At 40.5% G+C, this 21,145-nt stretch overlaps 1 pseudogene; it reads left to right on the top strand.

The window, feature by feature from the left end:
* LOC149167616 (uncharacterized) overlaps positions 1-21,145 on the top strand; it is a 52,282-nt pseudogene that overhangs the window by 28,910 nt on the left and 2,227 nt on the right.

The raw sequence follows: 21,145 nt of genomic DNA, 5'->3' as shown, positions 1-21,145 counted from the left end.
GAAGGAGGAAGAAAATAATATAGAGGAGGAGAAAGCTAAAGAAACAGAGCAGGAAAAAACAGAGCAAGCAGAGACAGAAAAAGAGACAGAAGAAGGAGAAAAAGGGGTAGAAAAGACAGAACAAGGAGAAGTGTCCCTAAAGACTCTGGAAAGAGAGGCAACAACTACTCTCACTGCCCTCAATACACCCATCAAGCCAAAATAGAAGAGGAAAAGGCAGGCCTCCATGTATTTCAGGGCTAGGAAGAGTAGAATCAAAACAGGGAAACCCCAGCCTTCTTCAAAAGTGATAATTATAATTGAAGATTCACCCTCTACCCAAGGAAGGGAATCCCCTTCTAAGGCACCTATCACATATGAAAGGGGGACTCCTAGATCTCCCACATGGAAAGAAAAGGCAGAACTACAGGACCCAAAACCAGTCCTACAGGAGGCACAGATAGTTTTACAAGAAACACTGTCAAAACTACAGGAGACCCAAAAACTTGAGAAAATGATAGAAGGACAACCACAGGGAAATGAGGAAGAAACAGAGCTACAAGAACCTGATCCACAGCCCAGTCTTGGCTCCTACTACAATCTTCTTGAGGGGGAGAGGGGGGGAGGGAATAATTCCACAAAAATTTGCAATTCCACTATTCTTTGAATTAAAGAAAGAGAGAATAAGAACACATAGGTGGATGCAAATAGCCAAATCCAAAGGAGTTGAGGATGTTGGCCATATGGAGAACAAACTCAAAGAAATGGGCAGAGAGTTGAGTGCTATCAGATAAGAGAAGCAATTACAAGAAACCACCTTGAAACTGAAAATGAATTGCTAAGGAGGCAACTGCAAGAGAAAGAGACCCAACTGGCATGCATGGTCAACTGGTCCATGGAGGCATTGCAATGTAGAACACCAAAGAAATCCTATGGCCTGTATCTCAAGGACCAATGGTTGCAATTTCAGATAAATACTTTGGCACAAAGAGGCACAATGCCTTTCCAAGATTACAGGGAGTTTATGGACCTGTGTGACCAAATCACATCAGAAGATAAGGCAAAAATGGCAGAATTCTACCTACATAACATGGCCCTCATAGACATGAATGTGTGGGACCCCAATGCCAAGCTAGGGGACCTGCAACTAATGGCCATGGCCTCATGGATGAACCATGAAGAGTTAAGGGCAACAGAAATAAGAAGGTTGATGATAAAGGAGCAAAATGAGCCATTAATGATCAGAGCTGAGCCATTAGACCCCATGGCACTCATCAGCACACATAACCTGCTTGCCAATAATCCTCAGATTGCCCCTAGATATATAAGTGATTAGGCACAAGCCATTGCACACTTTGAGGATATGGAAAGGCTACTTGGGGATGACTGTGTGCATGCATGTATGAGGAGATGGAACACCTTACCACACAGTCTGCAGATCAGGGAATATCATTCCCCAATGAGGATGAAGGAGGCATTAAGGAGAGTGCCAATGTACAAGTGCTCCATGCAGAGGCTGAAGGTCAATTGGATTGGCCTCAAATTGAGTCCCCCACTGCTGCTAGGCATGCTGGAAGGCAGAAGAGAAGAAGAAGAGCAGGAGCAGTGGGAAGAAATAGACAGGAAGGCAAGATTCTATGACAAGGAAGAGGAGACCACATCAGAAGCATGGGATGCTAGGGAGGCCACCAGGGCCATAAAAGATGAGGAGATGGACTAAGTTGCTCAGAGGATGAGCAACACTTTCAGTGGAGGGGTGATGATGAGACTCATAAATGGGTAATTATATGGGCTCATTTTACCTCCTAACCTAGTCAAATCAACCATTCTCTTAGCTTATTGTATGGTTTTCTTATTATATTTATGCTTAAAGAGTGAGTTGAGTTAGTTATGATGCCATGTGGTCTAACATGTGTTTAATGCAGATTATTGATGATTTTTGAGGTCAAATTCAAGGATCCAGTGGACAAATGGCAGTAATAACTTTGAGTGGACAAAGGAGAGGAATTATAGGAGGGAATCCCTCTCATTTATTACTCCTCACTTGGAATTCCCCTTCATTCAGCTCGGAGTACAAGCATCCAAGTCATGCACTAGAAGGCAGCCGAGAAAGTTGAGGATGACCGATGATTATATCAAGTTTTGGGAGCCAAGCCTCCCTGATTTTAAGGAAGTTGTTGGTAGCTTCATTTGTATAAGTAGAGAGGCCTAAGGCCTCACTAGGGTCAGTCTTTTGTTGGATTTTTGTTGTACTTTTTCTTATGTAAACTCTGCTCAACTTCAAGCTTATTATTTTGACAGCTCCATGTAATCATGTTATTGTTTTGGAAATAAAGATGGAATCCTTTTTGAGCTAGCACTGAGTTACCTCAGAGGGCTAAAGCTCTTGGGTTAGGGCCCAATCTAAGTAGCCAAGCTCCTCTTTACTTGTATTTGTATGTTTTATTTCAGTTTGTAGATTAGGTTGCTGTTAGATGCATTTCTTTTATGGTTAAGAATAGGTTGCTCTTGATATTCAGTAGTTTGCTTCCATTTGTGCTTTCCATAGCATGTTAAGTAGTGATAAAGAGAATATTCAAAAGGCTAGCAACAGTGCCTTGGTCTCACTTCCTCCCTTTGGGACCATGATTTGAGGCAAAGACCCTCTTGCTGCCCCAAAAACACAGATTTTCCTCATTCATAGGACTTCTAGTGTTTACAGTTTTTTTTTTGGTTAATAGTCTAGTATTGCTTTGCTTCCAAACTTCTCCATCATGCTCATTTATTTATTTACAACAATATTCTTTCATGCTTTCCTTTCTTGCAGCATTTCTCGGCATTTCCTTTCATAGATCATAGTTTGGACTAGTTTGATGCAAAACTCTGTTTTTCTAGATGCACTTATTTCATTGCTTGCTTAATCTCATTGGTTGATTGTTAGTTGTTTATGAAGTAGATATCTTCTAGCAGTAGGCCAGCCTATCATCCATCCCATCCTCCATCTGATCTATGCCCTACAGGTCGCCCAAGTCTCCCCTCAATTTTGCCTCAGTTTCCTGCATTTTCCATAGAATTTATTTCTCTTTCTTTGAGCAAATCCAATCATCTTTCTCTCTCCTAATGATTCTTGGTAGACCCTAGGTGCCCTAACACTTCATTCCAACCTTCATCCACCTTTTCCACCCACTCTCACACTTTCAAAACATTGAAAACTTCTCTCGGCCTCCTCCTGTAGGCCTCCTGTAGAACGTTGTTTTTCCTCCTATAGATTTCCTGTGTCCTCTTGTAGATTTTCCTGTAGGCTTTCTTTTGAAGGCCGAGTATGGGAAAATCCTCTAGAAGGCCACTTGAGACCTCCTAGGACCCAACCAGACCATCCTACATCCTCTCAAGTCCCAAAACCACCCTCCAACGCCACCTATTCGCTGCCACATTCACAAACAAATAAATTACATGCATGACAAATTCGCATAAAAATAACTAAAAATCTAAAAAGATGTTTTTTGCTTATTTACTTCCAGAAATAGTTAGTTAGATGTTGTTTACTTCCTTGAGTAGGTAATGCCATTCTTTTCATGATTTTCATAGTGTTTTATGCAAAAGTAGGATTCGTTGGTTAATTAGAATTTACTTGGTTTGCTTTACAGTTCAGTCTTTCTCCTTTCTGTAGTTAGAGTAGTATATGTAGAATAGTTTTTCTCTCCTTTCATCACATATAGAGCTTCTTCTGGAATCCATAGAAGTTGCCTTGAGCTCCTAGTGATCTTGCGCCGGTTGACCAAGTGACAACCTACAATAAGAACTAGTACTTGTGCATACAACACCGACGCTTCCAAGTTTGTTACGAACTACTGGGTTGATAAGAGTAAAGTAGGCAGCCGAGGAGTTGCAACATTATTGCTGCAATACTGGTGCTCACCATACAAACTACTCACTGGGCTATCCCCTTTTTTTTCAAAAAATTTACCTATTTGCCAAAGTGAACAGAACTCATTTTTGAAGCCATATGGTGTTTGTTTCACACGAAACGAGTTGCGCTGAATTTAGGATGACAAGCACTACGCGGTCATTCAGGTTCCACATCATTCTAAAAACTTTGATTTTTTAGCATAATTTTGAGTCCCTGATCACTCCTCCCCATTGAAAGCCTTTTGGACCCCAAAAGATCACTCTCAATTGTCCAGCAAGTGAGGGTACAGTTCCCTCACCTTTCCAACCTCTATCCATTTGGCTTTTAAAGGATTTGTACCCTTGAGCCCCACTCGAAGATAATCGACACTTCCCCTTTTTGATATCCTTGTTCTTCTGTCAAGTATGGTGTGTTGCTGAAGCTCATCAAGGAATTCTAGAGAAAAGTCTTCAATAGATGGAATTTTAATATTCTTTCCTTGATCTTAAATCAAAGGAGGCTCATACAACCTTAAATTCTCAACATTAACAAAAGCATAAATTTTCATATATAAAGGCAAATCCAAACTGAAGTCATTGTTACCAATCTTTTCCAAAATTATGAATGGATCATATCTAATTGGTTTTAGCTTTTTACCTTCTCCTTGGAGCCTCTCTTTGTTAATGTGAAGCCAAACTTCATCACCAACTTGGACCTTGTGATCTTGATGATGCTTGTCATGCCTTGCTTTGTACTTGCCTTGGCTTTTCTCAAGTTGTTCTTGAACCTTTTGGTGTACTAATTGGATTTGTTCAATGAACTTTTTTGTTTTGTCTATGTCTCTATGACCTTCAATAGCAACATCTTTGCCAAAAATAAATTCCAAAGGAGATTTAGGCAAGTATCCCAAGCATGTCTCAAATGGAAAAGTTTGAGTTGAAGAGTGTTTGGCTCGATTGTAAGCATGTTGAATATAGTGCAAATGTTTATCCCACAACTTATGATGCTTGCTGCAATACCCACAAAGAAGATGTATCACTGTTCTGTTCACCATTTTTGTTTGACCATCTATTTGTGGATGAAAATTTGTACTCTTTTTCAATTTGGTGTCCATGAATCCCCACAAGCTTGACCAAAAATTCCCCACAAAGCGAGAATCTCGATCACGAATAATGGATGTGTGCAATCCAAAATGCACCCAAACATTCCGAAAGAATACTTGAGTAGTTTGTTCAATTGTAACTTGTTTTTTACATGGCATCAAAATACACATTTTGTTGAACCTATCCACAACTACATACAAATAATCATGACCTCTTTTTGACAATGGAATACCTCCTACACAATCCATAGAAACACGCTCCCATGGTCATGAAGGAACTGGAAGTGGTGTGTACAATCCTAACTTCCTATTGCTAGGCTTATTGGTTGCACATAATGAACATCCTTTAATAAAAGGAGACACACTTGGAAGCATGCGAGGCCAATAACAATACCTCTGTAGATGTGTCACCATCTTACTTACACTGAAATGACTAGAAATAAGAAAAGTATGTGCCTCTCTTATGATGTTAACTCTTTCTCCCTGTGGAATACAAAACTTGCCAAGATGGTACAACAAGTTATCATGCAAATGATAATCCAATTCCTCTACTTGGTTACCTTGACACAAGTTTCATAAACATTTTGAAAGTCGTTACCTAATGCATATTGCTAAATATAACTTTCATGTAAAACATAATTATGCTTGAGTAAAGTAGTTGCACTAACAATATGCCTAGAAAACATGTCAACAACTTTATTGTAGATACTTTTCTTATACCTAATTACCAAGTGGAATTGTTGAAGAAAACCCATCCATCAGAAGTGCCTTGATTGCTACAACTTTGATTGAGATTACAAGTATTGCAATGGTTTATGATCAGTGTGAATGATTGTTTCCTTACCCATCAAGTAGTGTTTCCATTTTTTCACACTTTGCACCAATGCATACAATTCCTTGTCGTATGTAAGATAGTTAATCACTGCACCGTTAAAAGTTTCCGAATAAAAACATATAGGCTTATCATGTTGCATGAGGAATTCACCCATAGCGTGTTAGGGTCCCACCCTAACCCCCTTATTGATGTAATGAGATCGAGTCATAGTCAAGAGTCAATAAAGGCCATATTAATAATTGTAAGTGGTTAACCCGCAATTAATGACAGGACCACAGTTAGTTGCAAATGGGATGTAGTATTAGATAGATGGTATTAATAAAACCCATGGTATTGATCCTTGGTATTGCATGTATGAGTCATATATAAAGGATAGAGACTCCCTGCGAGGAGCATTGTGTCTTATTTTTGTATCGAGCTCTGCTCTACTGGAGGTTGCCCCCTCGAAGAGGCCAGTGAACATTGCTTTCTGAATAATAAAATATTTGTTGTTGTCTCTCTCTATTCTATGTTCTGGGTATCTTTCTTCGCATATTCTGTATTTGGGTATTTTTTTGCAGGTTAAGAGCATAACAAGTGGTATCAGAGCACTTTCCAGGGCCAGTGGGATCTCCATTTCTTAGCAATTTTTTTTTTTGGCTAGAGACGTGTTCCGGCGTCTTTAAACCACAGGATCTGTCGTTGAGCGCATAAACCTGTGGATTTGGGGAGGCATGCACGCAGGAAATACAAGAGGTGGTCACGCTTGTTGGACTCCCTTGTAACCCCTGTGGGTACCCCTTCGAGTAGTAGCGCATTAGACAGAACCGCATACGGACTGTCTTCCAAGTACCTTCTGGGTATATCGGAAGCCCCTTAGCTCCTCTGCAACCTCGCCATAGATAAACCGTCGGCCGTCTTGCTGCTACAGTACACCGAGAACAGCACTCGAAGAGATTACTCGCCCGTACGATAAGGTAGTCGGGTTGTACGGCTAAGGGTATGGTTGATCCTCCTTAGTTAGAGCCCTGAAACATTGGGTCGAGTACTACTGTCAGACCCTTATGTATATTGCGATCTGTAGCACTTGACACTCCTCGAGACCATAGTTCCCTTTTCTATCTGGGGATCATGCATCATCTCTGCCAGATCAACGCACAAAGAGGTGCAACAGCAGCAGACATCAGTCCCGCAGTTCCGAGTTAGCAGACCAGCCATTTCGATCTATTCGATCCATCAGATCCGCAGCAGCAGTCTGTTCCGCCACCTAGAGCTATCCGATCCGCCATTCAGATCTCTCAAATCCACCAGATCTGAGTAGTTGTGTGGGGTTCCTATACTTGGGCATAATTTTCGCGGGGCTTTTGGCAGCATTTACATTTTGAGGATTTGGCGATTGCAGTATTCATAAGAAAGGAGTAAAACTCTGTTAGGAGTTTTAAAAAAAAATAAAAAAATTTGAGATCTCCTAGGGCGCTTATTGGTGATCTAGCCCATGAGAATCAGGACGACGAGCTGAGCACGGTGGTACCATTCAATTCTTAGTGAAAAAAAAAATAAAAAATAAAATTAGGCAGTCCCAATTTTCAAGAACATCAGGTCGGTGCATGGTAGAAACTAGAGCTCAAGCTATGGCCAATGAAAGGATGGACAAACTTGAAGAATCCTTGCAATCCCTCCACATTCAGCTTGACCGACTCAATAGCATGATCCCGAGCCTAATCCCGAAGGGCAAGGAGGAAGCCCACGAGGAGGCGTATAATGGCAATGGACACAGTGAGGGTGAGTCTAGCCACTCTCCTCACGTCTGGTGCACCCACCAACAATCCCGTCAGCGACCTCCCAAGTTGGATATGCATAAATTTGACGGTTCTCACCCGGCAGCATGGATAGCACAAATGGAGCAGTATTTCAATCTGAATGACATCTTAGATGATGAGACTCAACTTATGGTGGGGAGCATGTACTTGGACAATGAAAGGTGGCAATGGTGGGAATGGCATCAACGTTGCAATGGACCTTTTCGGGCTTGGACCAAATTCAAAAAAGCTCTTACAGACCGCTTTGACCAGGAATCTTCTTTTTTGGGTCGTCTTACTAAGCTCCGATAGACTGGCACAGTGGATGAATATATTACAGCCTTTGAAGCCTTAGCCTTCCGCACTTGGGGTCTCTCAGATGTGTTCTACACGGAATGTTTTATCAGCGGTCTTAAAGAAGCCATCAAAGCCCAAGTCCTACTGCACCACCCTCCCACATGGATGGAGGCTTGCAAGGTAGCTCGTAACGTGGAACGTGCATTAGCAGCCCAGTACAGTCGCCCAAATTTCTCCGCTAAAGGTCGCCCCCCACAGGCTCACAACACGACTCAAACACTTAAGGTCCAAAAGGTGTCACCTGCGAAAATGGCCGAAAGAAGAAAGCAAGGATTATGTTACTACTGTGATGAAAAATACTCCCCAGGTCATAAATGCAAGGAGGCCAAATTTTTTCAAATTGATGCCACTGACTACAGCTTAATGGAGGAAGATCCACCACTTGAGGAACATGAGGCGCTAGAAGAGGACAACCAAAAGGACAATGTCTCTGACGAACCAGTTATTTTGCTGCATGCTTTGGCAGGGATTTCTTCACCTCAAACTCTCAAAATCAGAGGTTTTATTAAACATTGCCCAGTAGTAGTCTTGATTGATAGTGGAAGTACACATAATTTCATCCATCAAAAAAGTCACGGAAGCAGTGCATTGTTTTGTACGAGCAGTTTTTAACTTCCAAGTCCAAATTGTGGATGGAGGCACAATGAAATGTGAAGGCCACTGTGAAAATGTCAAACTTCAAATTGGGGATTATCAGTTGAAGACACACATGTTTGCCATACACATGGGAGGGTGCGACATTGTCCTCGGTGCTGAATGGCTTCGCACTCTTGGGCCAATCACAATGGATTTCCAGGAGTTATATATGAGTTTTAAGCTGAACAACTCCACACATACCCTCCGGGGACTCCAGGCGGGAGCTCCCTCTATCATCAGCTCGCATAGGATGGAAAAATTGCTAAAAAAGGGCCATCATTGAGTTATAGCTCAATTTAATGCCATCCAGGTAGTCGAAACCAAGTCTCTGCCGATTCATCCTGAGATGCAACAGATTTTAAATAACCATTTGCCGGTCTTTGACAAGCCTCATGAGCTTCCACCCTTGAGAGGGGAACATGATCATAGCATCACCTTGGTTCCAGGGGCCCAACCACCAAATGTGCGCCCATACAGACATCCGTTCACCCAAAAGAATGAAATAGAAAAAATAATCAAGGAACTTTTGGAAGCAGGTGTCATTCGTCCCAGCATTAGTCCTTATTCATCACCGGTGTTCATGGTGCTCAAGAAAGATGGGGAGTGGCGGATGTGTCCAGACTTCAGGGCCCTCAATAAGTTGACAGTCAAAGATAAATTTCCCATCCCGGTGGTTGACGATTTGCTGGATGAACTCAATGGGGCTCAATTCTTCAGTAAGCTAGATCTTCACTCGGGCTACCACCAAATTCGCATGAAGGAAATCGACATTCCAAAGACTGCTTTCAGAACTCATGAAGGCCATTATGAGTTCCTAGTCATGCCATTCGGTCTTTGTAATGCCCCCTCTACTTTTCAGAGCCTTATGAACCACATTCTCAAACCATATCTCAGGAAATTTGTCCTTGTCTTCTTCGATGACATCCTCATCTATAGTTGCACTTGGGCCACACATCTTCAGCATGTAGATCTACTCTTGCAACTACTCCGCAAGCATAAATTATTTGTCAAGATGTCCAAGTGTTCATTTGGCATGGAAGAAGTTGAGTATTTGGGCCACATTGCGGGGCGTGAAGGTGTCAAGGTGGACCCCAAAAATATCCAGGCAATGCAAGATTGGCCTCAACCTAAGACCTTGAAGAGCTTGAGAGGATTTTTGGGTCTCACAGGCCATTATCATAAATTTGTCCGCAACTATGGTCGCATAGCGAAGCCCCTCACTCAACTCCTGAAGAAAATTCATTCTTCTGGAATGAGGATGCACAACAGGCATTTACAGCTCTCAAAAATGCCATGTGTTCCACTCCAGTCTTAGCACTACCTGACTTCACCAAATCTTTTGTCATTGAATGTGATGCTTCGGGTACAGGTATTGGGGCGGTCTTAATGCAGGAAGGGCGACCTTTGGCCTTCACAAGCCAACAACTAAGTGGGAAGAATTTGGGCCAATCTACCTACGAGAAGGAAATGATGGCCATCTTACATGTAGTAGAGACCTAGTGACCTTACTTATTGGGGCGACGTTTCCAAATCCGCACAGACCATCACAGTCTTAAATATTTTTTGGAGCAACGCCTATCCTCCCCACAACAAAATAAATGGCTCACCAAAATGCTGGGATATGATTATGAGATCATTTACAAGAAAGGGCAAGACAATAGTGTAGCAGATGCATTATCTCGCCAATTTGAGGAGGAAAGTACTCTGCTAGCAATTTCCCTCCCCATTCCAGAATGGATTGAAGAGGCTCGCAGGGAATGGTTTTCACATCCCGGGCTCTCCCAACTCATTTCTCAATTGCAGGTAGATCCAAATTCCACCAAGGGCTACTCGTGGCAGGATGAGATTCTTTGCTACAGGGACAGAGTCGTAATATCACCAACATCCACCCTCAAAAGTCGCATTTTGGCAGAATTGCACTCATCCCCCATTGCAGGACATTCAGGCTTTCAGAAGACGTATGCTTGCACCAGAAGATCATTTTTTTGGACAGGCATGAAAAAGGACATCCTTACTTTCGTAGCAGAATGCGATGTCTGTCAATGCCACAAAGGGGAGACTGTCAACACACCAGGCACATTACAACCATTGCCCATCCTGGCATCAATTTGGACGGAGGTTTCTATGGATTTCATTACAGGTCTTCCAAAGTCAGGAAACAAGTTAGTCATCATGGTGGTTGTGGACAGACTTTCGAAGTATGCTCATTTCTGCGCCCTACCCCACCCGTTTACACCGACTTTGGTCGCTCAATCTTTCATGGATCAGATCTTCAAATTGCATGGCATGCCCACTTCTATTGTGTCCGATCGCGACCCAATCTTCACCAGTAATTTTTGGCAGGAACTCTTCAGGCTACAAGGCACTCAACTAAAACTCAGTACTTCCTATCATCCGCAAACGGATGGTCAAACTGAAGCCGTCAACAAATGTCTGGAAACCTACCTTAGGTGTTTCACTTCAGAAAAGCAACATCTTTTGGTACAGTGGTTACCTCTGGCTGAATGGTGGTATAACACCAACTATCATGCCACCGCCAAAATGACTCCCTATGAAGCAGTATATGGTCAACTCCCTCCTTCCCCTACTTCTTATATCAAGGGGTGCTCAAAGGTACAAGCAGTGGATCAACTCCTACAACACTGCGCAACCATGCTCGCCCATCTTAGAGAGAATCTTCATCAAGCTCAAAACCACATGAAGCAACAGGTAGACCAGCATCGCTCAGAGCGCCAATTTCAAGAAGGGGATCAGGTCTTTTTGAGGCTGCAACCATATAAGCAAACATCACTCAAAGACAAGGGTTGTCAGAAACTATCTCCAAAATTCTACGGACCATATCAAGTACTTCAGCGCATTGGAGAAGTGGCTTACAAGTTGGCTTTGCCACCTACTGCAAAAATCCATCCAGTTTTCCATGTCTCATGCCTCAAGAAAGTGATTGGGAACAATTGCAGAATTCAAACCAGTCTACCTAAATTAGACGAAGAAGGGTCAATCTGGCTCCAACCTGAACAGGTCCTAGACACACGAGATAGGCACCTGCGGGGCCGCATGATTAGGGAAGTCCTCGTCAAGTGGAAAGACACCTCTCCGGAAGATGCAACTTGGGAACCAGCCACTATTCTTCAGCAGTTTCCGCAGCTTCAGCCTTGAGGACAAGGCTAGTCTTAAGGGGGAGGGCATGTTAGGGTCCCACCCTAACCCCCTTATTTATGTAATGGGATCGAGTCATAGTCAAGAGTCAATAAAGCCCATATTAATAATTGTAAGTGGTTAACCCGCAATTAATGACGGGACCACAGTTAGTTGCAAATGGGTCGTAGTATTAGATAGATGGTATTAATAAAACCCATGGTATTGATCCTTGGTATTGCATGTATGAGTCATATACAAAGGATAGAGACTCCCTGCGAGGAGCATTGTGTCTTATTTTTGTATCGAGCTCTGCTCTGTTGGAGGTTGCCCCCTCGAAGTGGCCAGTGAACATTGCTTTCTGAATAATAAAATATTTGCTGTTGTCTCTTTCTATTCTATGTTCTGGGTATCTTTCTTCGCATATTCTATATTTGGGTATTTTTTGCAGGTTAAGAGCATAACATAGCGTAGTCACTAGCATCAGTCTGAATATCAAATGACTGTCTCAAGTATGTACTGATATTTTCCTTCAATGCATCAAAGGTCTTTTGTTGTTTGCCTCCCCACTGAAAAACCTTTTTCACACTTGTCAACGCATGGAAAGGAGCGACTATAAGAGAAAAATTAGCAATGAATTTCCTCCAATATTGGGCTGCTCCCAAAAAACTGCTTACCTCAGTAATTGTCTTTGGCCTTGGCTAATTCACAATGACATCAACCTTGGAAGGATTTATTTTCAACTCACCTCCTCCAACATATGACCCAAGTAAACAAAAGGAATTTTTCCAAACTCGCACTTTGACATCTCAAAATACAACTATTATTTTTTCAAGACATCAAGTACTTTTCTTACATGCATGACATGTTCATCACAAGATTTACTGAAAATTAAGATGTCATCTAAGTAGACTATGAAAAACTCATCAAAAAATGGCCTCAACACATCATTCATCACACACATGAATGTAGCAAGAGCATTACATAAACCAAAAGGCATAACCAACCATTCAAACAAACCTTGTTTTGTTTTTAATGTTGTCTTCCAAATGTCTCCTTCAACTATTCTAATTTGATGGTAGCCACTTGTTAAGTCAAACTTAGTAAAATACTTTGCATCTTTCAATTGATCAAGTAAATCATCTATTCTAGGCAGTGGGTAACAGTTCTTTATCATAATTTTGTTCAATGCACGAATGTCCACACATGTGCACCTTGTTCCATATTTCTTTGGCACCAAGACAATAGGTGAACCACATGGCGAGGAAGATGGTATGATGATCCCTTTGTTCAACAACTCTTCAATTTGCTTCTTAATTTCTGCGCTTTCCATCACTGACATCCTGTACATGCCAATGTTAGGAAGAGGACAATCTTGCTACAAATATATCTCATGTTGGATTCCTCTCTTGGGAGGTAATCCCTTTGGTTCCTAAAACATCTCATCATATTAGTTAACTACGTCAACCAATTCAGATTTAAAATTTGAATCACAACCTTTAAAAGCTTCATTATCAACATCATTCTTGGGTTTGATCATTAGAAGCACAAAATTCATGCTCGAATTCACTAGTCTTTTCATCTGCCCAACATTAACAAGCGTAAGATTTATTTTCTTGCTATGAGCTCTCACAATATATTCTACTCCATATTTGAATAAATGATATTTGTTTTCATGTCTATGGAAGATATCTTTTCCATCATAAAGGTACGGGCTGCCCAAAACTATGCCACAGATATCTAACATCACAACATCAAGCTCCACTTCATCTATGAAATTTGCAGTAATGGCGAATTTCAATTTACACTTTCTAGTAACTTGCAATTGTGCATTGTCACACACCCATCCAAGTGGATATGGTTTATGATGTGGAACGATTTCCAAGTTTAAAATTTTGACAATGTTTTCAGAGATAAGATTAGCTTGAGAGCCACTATCGAAAAGCGTATCAATCTTGTTGTGTTTAGAGATCACCCTTATGTGAAAAAAATTTATTCTCCTCTTTTTATTTGGAGTTTCATTTTGTGAGTTTGAAAAACTAGTGCTAGCAATGGATTCTTTTCATTTTAACGCCATGGCTATGATTTTAGTTTCATCCCCCGAATCAAATCCCAAATCCTGTTGAGTGGTTGCAATTGTCTTTTGTTTTCCCCTGTTGTTGTTTCTCTTTCGTCTCATTTCGGGATGAAGCTTCCAACATGAGCTTCATCGTGACCCTCCCTGGAACAATGTTTGCATGTAAATTTCTCTCCTTCTTTTTTGATAGACGCATTTTTCTTTTCCTTCCCTTTGAAAGCCTTTTCCTTTCCTTTACTCTTAAATGGATTTTTACTACCTTATTCTGGGGTGTTTTTCCCTCTTGCCTCAAGATGAGTGGCTTGCACACACACATCATCTAGATTATTGGGATTAAACATTAAGATAGTATGCCTAAGGTAACTGTGTAAACCCCCTATGTACTTTAGCAATGCGTCATGTGATTGCAAATCTACACCTAACATCAAAGACCTTTTTCTAAATTCTTGGGTGTAATCTTGCACTTTTTGACCTTTAAGTTGTCTAAAGTTCTACCAATTCATGACGACTTTCTACATATAAGCTAGAGGGTAGAATTGTCTTTTGATTGCAGCAATGAAATCATTCCAAGAAATTGGGATCTTACCATGTTTTTTAATATCCTCTCAGGTCTTTGATTCCCACCATACCAGTGCTACACCCTCCATTTTCAATGAAGCTAACTAAATCTTTATGTCATCCTCTTGAAGGTTTTGAATCTTGCAATAGACCTCTAACTGACAAATTCAATTATCAAGCTTATCTACCTTCACTTCACCATTATACATGGGTAGCTCAAATTTAACATCAAGTTTTAAAAAAGGTGATTTACCAGTTCCTTTTGAAGTATGATGATGAGTATAAGTAAGGGTTGTGTTAGTGCAAAAGGGTGAAGATGTTTGTGAAGAAGAAGATGAAGAAGATGGTGGAGAGGGTGGAGGTTTGTCTCCATTTCCATTACCTCCTCCTGAAGAGTCTTCTCCTTTGGTAGGTTTGGAACTTTCACCTTGCAACTTGGTATTCCTCTCTTCATAAAGGACATTTACCATCTCAGTCATATCAAAGAAAACCTTTCTGAATGTCTTCTCATCTTCTGTCATGTTTGTAGGTTCTCCTTCATGAGACATGATCTCTAGAGTCTCAACTACAACTTGAGGATGAACTGGTTTTGGAGATTATGGAAACCTTGCTCTGCTTCCCCTTAACCCAACTTCGGGGCTTCCCAGCAGCTTCCCTTCTTCTCTTTTGATTTTTAACCTCGTAAGCATGGCATAAACTTGCAAACAGTTAAATCCTTCTTCCAAAAAACAAACCTAGTGCTATGATACCAAAATGATATGATTTAGAATATTAAATTGTTGTTGTATATATTCCCAAAAATAACAAGATCGATCCAATAATATAACATGAAAATGCTTCTTTATAAATCAAAACGCTTAAGGTAGGGTAACACCATACCATCACTCCTTAAGGAAGGAGAACACTCCACAAGCCATATGCTTATCAATACAATAATCCTTAACATCTCTCAATGGGGAGTCTCTAGCCTCTATATATGCTTCATACATACAATACCATGGGTCATTACCATGGGTGTCTCAATACCATATATCTAATACCACGTGTTTATCACATTATTGCTAAATACTTGTGGTCCCTTACATGATGTAGAGTTAACCACCTTATTTATTAATTATGGCTCATCCCATTATTACATTATTCCCTTAGGTACCTCCCTCTGTACCCCATAATATCCATCCTTGGTATACTACAGTTGTGCTAAGATCCTCCTTAGATTAGAAACAAAATGCTTTTATTGTGCTTAAAGATTCATGAATTTTTGCAAGTGAAATGATGAGCTTTTATGTTAATTTTATGAGAAATTTTAACATAAATGAGAGACTGAACAATAGCATAAATATGTACAGAACATCATCAAAAACACATTACAACAGGAACATGATAAAATAGTTCACCCCTCCTAGGTTACATCTCCTTGGTCCAACTTCCAATGGCTTGAGCCTCTCTATTATGCTCAAAAGTGTAAAAATATGTGTTTACAATGTTCCAATGCTTCTAAAACCTGCTCCAATCAGTCCAGAATGTTAAAAATGGCTATCTAGCCTCTTTTTCATCCAATTTGGTGGAAAACTGAAGAAGTTATAACCTCTCCTAGTTTTCCCAATATTCGCTCCATAAATTGCACCATTTCCGGCATGATCCTACAATTTCGCTCCAAAAAGCGCTAACTGGGCGAAAATTTCACTACGCAGCAGCCATACGTTGTCGTCACTAACAACTCTATCGTAAATCGCAATTGGCGAGAAATAGTGGGTCGTATGGTTTGTAAACGCACCTTGGGCGATGTGCGATTGCAATAAGCGGCGGACTCGACAAAACTATCAACTACAGTTTAACTGTATCGCATCCGAAATATATCGCAATCAGCGGAGCTAGGGTAATTGTTATGAAACCAGCTCACAAAAAGATAGAAAAGAGAGATCCACGCCTTAGAATTCAGCCTCTTCGAGGGGGCAACCTCCTTTACATTACATAAATGAACAATTCTTGGATGATACAAATGAAAATACCTCCTTTCTATATATAGGAGTCTAAGTGGTCCCAATACAATCAAAGCCTACATAACAATAATATTGTAGGGCACAACAGTAACAATGGTGGGCTTCTATGTGGCATAATAGTAACAATATGGGCACTACATGGGTACATCAATATAATAAGTGGGTTATACTAATAACAATAAGGGGTTACACTAGTAGTATAGGGGCCTAACATGCCCCTCTCCTTCAAAAAGCGTTGTCCTCAACGCTTGAGTAGTTCTTGATGCTTCTATATAAAATTCTTGTCCTCCCATGTGGAATATTCAGCGGGTAAGTTCTTCCACTTGATGAGATACTCTGAAATTGATCGATTTCGTAGCTGTCGGGTTCTTGTTTCTATGACTGCTCCAGGTTCCAATATGATTTTTCCTTCCTCTTCAATTTCTGGCAATATTGCTTGAATTGGGATCGTTTGCAACTTTTGAATAAGTGGCCATACTTCTTCGTTCTTCTTCCATTCATCCGTTGCTTCGTTTATCCAATTTGGTTGGATAATATAAATAGCACAAAACAATGCTTCCACATCCTCATCCTTGAAGCGTCTTCCCATTCGGTAAGGTCGCCATTTTTTAAGTGCATGTAGTATTGCCAACATTTCCTTCTCATAAATAGCTTGCTTGAGATGTAGCAGTAAAAATACCCAATCACTCACATCAAAACATTTTTCACTACGATGTTGATCTACCTGTTGTTTCATTTGATTTTGCACCGAAGTGGCGTTATCCTTTAAAAGTTGGAGAACTTGCTGTTGATGCTCGATATGATCTTTCTCTACTTGAACCTTTTTCTTCTTGATATGTCCTTCTATCTTTTGAGGAGTGGTAATTTCTTCCAGTCCTTTACAAGATATGGTCGGATTCATTTCTTGATGCTCGATGTGATCTTTCACTTCTTGAACATTTTTCTTCTTGATGTGTCCTTCTATCTTGATAGTTTGAGGAGTGGTAATTTCATCCATTGAATTACAAGATATGGTTGGATTCATTTCTTCTTTCTCGATGTGATCTTTCACTTCTTGCACCTTTTCCTTCTTGATATGTCCTTCTATCTTGAGAGTTTGAGGAGTGGTAATTCTTACCAATGCTTTACAAGATATGGTCTGATTCATTTCTTCTTTCTCTGGGGTGGTGTCCTGACGTATATCCTCTTCTTTTGATGTTTCTTGATCCTTTTCTTCCTCCTCTTCATATTCTATGTAAAATAATTTCTTCTCAGCACACCTATGACCTTTAGTGCATTTGCTATCACAATTGTAACAAAGCCCTTTTTCTCTTTTTTCTTCCAATTGTTGTGGTGTAACTCTTGTTGGTTGTGGAACGCTGGGAGAAACAACACTTCCATCTTTATAGTTGTGAGGGGTATGCTTCCTGGTTTCCATAATTTTGCTTTCCATTATGTCACAAAGCCCTTTTACTCTTTCCAATTGTTGTGGTGTTGCTCTAAAGAAGGTGTTGCTCTTTATATCCTCATAATGTGCTATCATTTCCTCCGTGAAAATTGACCACGTAACAAGTTTTTTACGAGAACAAAGCCCTTTGTACCATAAAAATTGATCTGGTTCTAAATATGAAGATGCAATACATACCTTTTGTAACAGTTGTACACCATGTATATCAAAATATTGCTCCATCTGAAGTATCCAATTTACCGGATCCTTGCCATCAAACTCCTCATCTTGTTTTTTCTTGATTTTAGGAGCTCTACCTTGAAACGACTGTAACTCTGTACTCTCAGATCTTTAAGTTCTGAACTTGTGACCTGTAGTAGCCCTCTGTGTCCTCTTTCCAATGCCACAAGTCTGATCCAAATTGGATTCTCCAAGAAAAGGTTATGTACAATCTCCCGCAGTGACCTGATTATAGACTAGTTCAGTAGAGCGAACTTGTATGAAGTGCCACGTGTCACTGTTTCAACCTTTGACTCTGAAAATTATATAAACAGAAACTACAGTCTGTCCTCTTTCTGTACCTTCTGACGAAATTTCAATCCGATGCTCAGAAAGAAAGTTATGACGATTTTCCCCAGGTCACCTGTTTTGAGTGTAATTCAGGAGTCTGCAAAAAGACCAACTTCCGCAGATCATATCTCCGAAAATATCGTGCGAAAAGATCTGAAATTTGGACCCAAGGTTCAGCACGATTTCTTCTCAAATGGGTTTTTTTTGCGACTTCTGAAACGTCACAGAAAAAAAGTTATAGCGAAAATGCCACGATGACCTGTTTGGAGCAGCGAAACCCTAGAATCCAAAGCTCTGATACCAAATGTTATGAAACCAGCTCACAAAAAGATAGAAAAGAGAGATCCACGCCTTAGAATTCAGCCTCTTCGAGGGGGCAACCTCCTTTACATTACATAAATGAACAATTCTTGGATGATACAAATGAAAATACCTCCTTTCTATATATAGGAGTCTAAGTGGTCCCAATACAATCAAAGCCTACATAACAATAATATTGTAGGGCACAACAGTAACAATGGTGGGCTTCTATGTGGCATAATAGTAACAATATGGGCACTACATGGGTACATCAATATAATAAGTGGGTTATACTAATAACAATAAGGGGTTACACTAGTAGTATAGGGGCCTAACAGTAATACATGTAACGGGGCTTTACTCTGTGCGATATGCAATTGTGATATCGCAATCACAACTTGATCCTATCGGGGCCAATTCTATAACACCTCCCTTCTGCGATGTGCGATTGCGATCATCGTATTGCAACCCTGACTTGTTTTGGGGTCGATTCTTTAACGCCAACCCTCCTGCGATATGTTAGTTAAGAACCAACCTGCGGGCATGGCGGTAAAGCTTGGTGTTGTTGTGGGTGAGGTTGACCCCGACCTCCCCACATTAAATTTTATTCAACCTTTGAGAGGGAACGTGGCGGCCTCTGAGTTTGCCATGTGTCACCCTCTCATTGGTCCACCTGTATAGCCTTCAACCAATAACATCCTGCCAACTCATGCTTGTACGAACATGCCACATGGCACTCAACCATTCGTTGATGAGATTATGGTGCCAACTCAGCAGCACAGTCAGTGCCAACTGGGCAGCGTAGTCAACGGTGTGGCCTGCTCACTGGGCTGTCCCCTTTTTTTTCAAAAATTTCCCTGTTTGCCAAAGTGAACAGAACATGTTTATGAAGCCATACGGTGTCCGTTTCATGCAAAACGAGTTGCGCCAAATTCAGGATGATGAACACTACGCGGTCATTTAGGTTACACACCATTATGACAACTATGATTTTTGAGCATAATTTTAAGCCCCTGATCATTAGTGTTCCAATTTTTTCGCCATAACCCCCTTGGGCTTGAGTTTCCTTAAGAGCTACAATGCAAACAGAATCTAGGCTTGAGTTTCCTCTAGATCTTCTTGGACCTTTTTAATTTAAAAAATCATAAAAATTATTTAGGATTTAAGGGATTGTAATAGCATCTCTAATGCATAGCAGGAAAGAGTTTGAATAAAATGAAATTTGACTAGTTGAGGTCCTCACACCTTTCTATATACCTCTTTGGGCCCAAAATATACCTATGGGTGTTCTCTATAAGTACACACTGAGCCCATACCAAGCATTTGACCTGTGAAGACTGCCACATGTCAAACACTCATTGAATCTACCAAGGATATAACAAGCATTTGACTTGTGAAGACTGCCACATGCCAAACACTTATTGAATCTACCAAGGATGACTTTCCTTAACTTGGTTTCTTCATTATCAACCCAAAAGATGTGTATTTGGAATACTTGGGCAACAATCTAAATGTATATACATATCAGGAGAACTTGGCAATGTCATTCATCCAACTAAAAAATGTGAGAAAACAAACTTTAGAAACAGTAAGGTTTTATTGGAGAGCAATTCAGAGTACAAAAATGCACCATGTTACCCTTATGGGATGGAATGCAACCCCATTGTTATTCTCTAGTACTGTAGTGTAACTCTTATACGACAAAACCCACCAGAGGAAGCAAACCACCGAAATGATTGGCTCTACTACCGAAAAGTCAGAAAATCCAACCAGTATCGAAAATTGGTGGAAAGGAGATGCAACGTTTAACCTGTAATTCCTATTGAGACACAGAAAAGTTATTTAGTTTGGTGTTCTTACTCTGCATGCCAGCAGAGTACATAATACATAGTGAAGGGCAATAAAGAAGAATGCTTGTAGGTAGTTGTGCTCATCCAATTAGGTTACGCCTTCATGGTACGTTCTGTACATTAGATATCATGTTTTACCTAATCATCCATAAAATCTCGAGAAAGTTGCAAACAAAAAGCATATTTTGCCACCTCAGAAGCAGGAGTATCTCAACGCAATTTATGAAACTCCACTATAGCAGCTTTAGAAGGGATGCGTCCAGATTCCGTACGCATAATTGAAACGTGGACAGTGTTTGAGATTTATCAAAGACTGAGACACTGGCGGTTATCTTTGTTATTATTGACGAAAGCATCTTGTATGTTTATGGGATTTGTTTCTACTTCAATTCAATCCTAACGAAGAAACCTTATTTTTGGGATCTTTCTTATTTATTTACAACTAGGAGAAAGCTTATGAAGAATAGCGAAGATGGGGCTTTAGGAAAAGAGCTGCACAACACAGGGTGCCCAGACACCACTGTGGAAATTGAACAATCATCTCAAGTAAAGATGAACATGAAAAGAGATCTGTTTGTGATCAGAACAAACAGATAATGCATGCAAGCACAGGCTTTTCCTGCAAGCTTACAGATAATGCATGTAAGCACAGGCTTTTCCTGTGGTTGCAT

Source organism: Pinus tabuliformis, chromosome 5_1 (assembly GCF_031772625.1).
Source record: "Pinus tabuliformis cultivar Carrire ecotype Pingquan chromosome 5_1, CPIR1, whole genome shotgun sequence".
Lineage (NCBI taxonomy): Eukaryota > Viridiplantae > Streptophyta > Pinopsida > Pinales > Pinaceae > Pinus > Pinus tabuliformis.
This window is presented reverse-complemented; position numbering and strand designations above follow the sequence as displayed.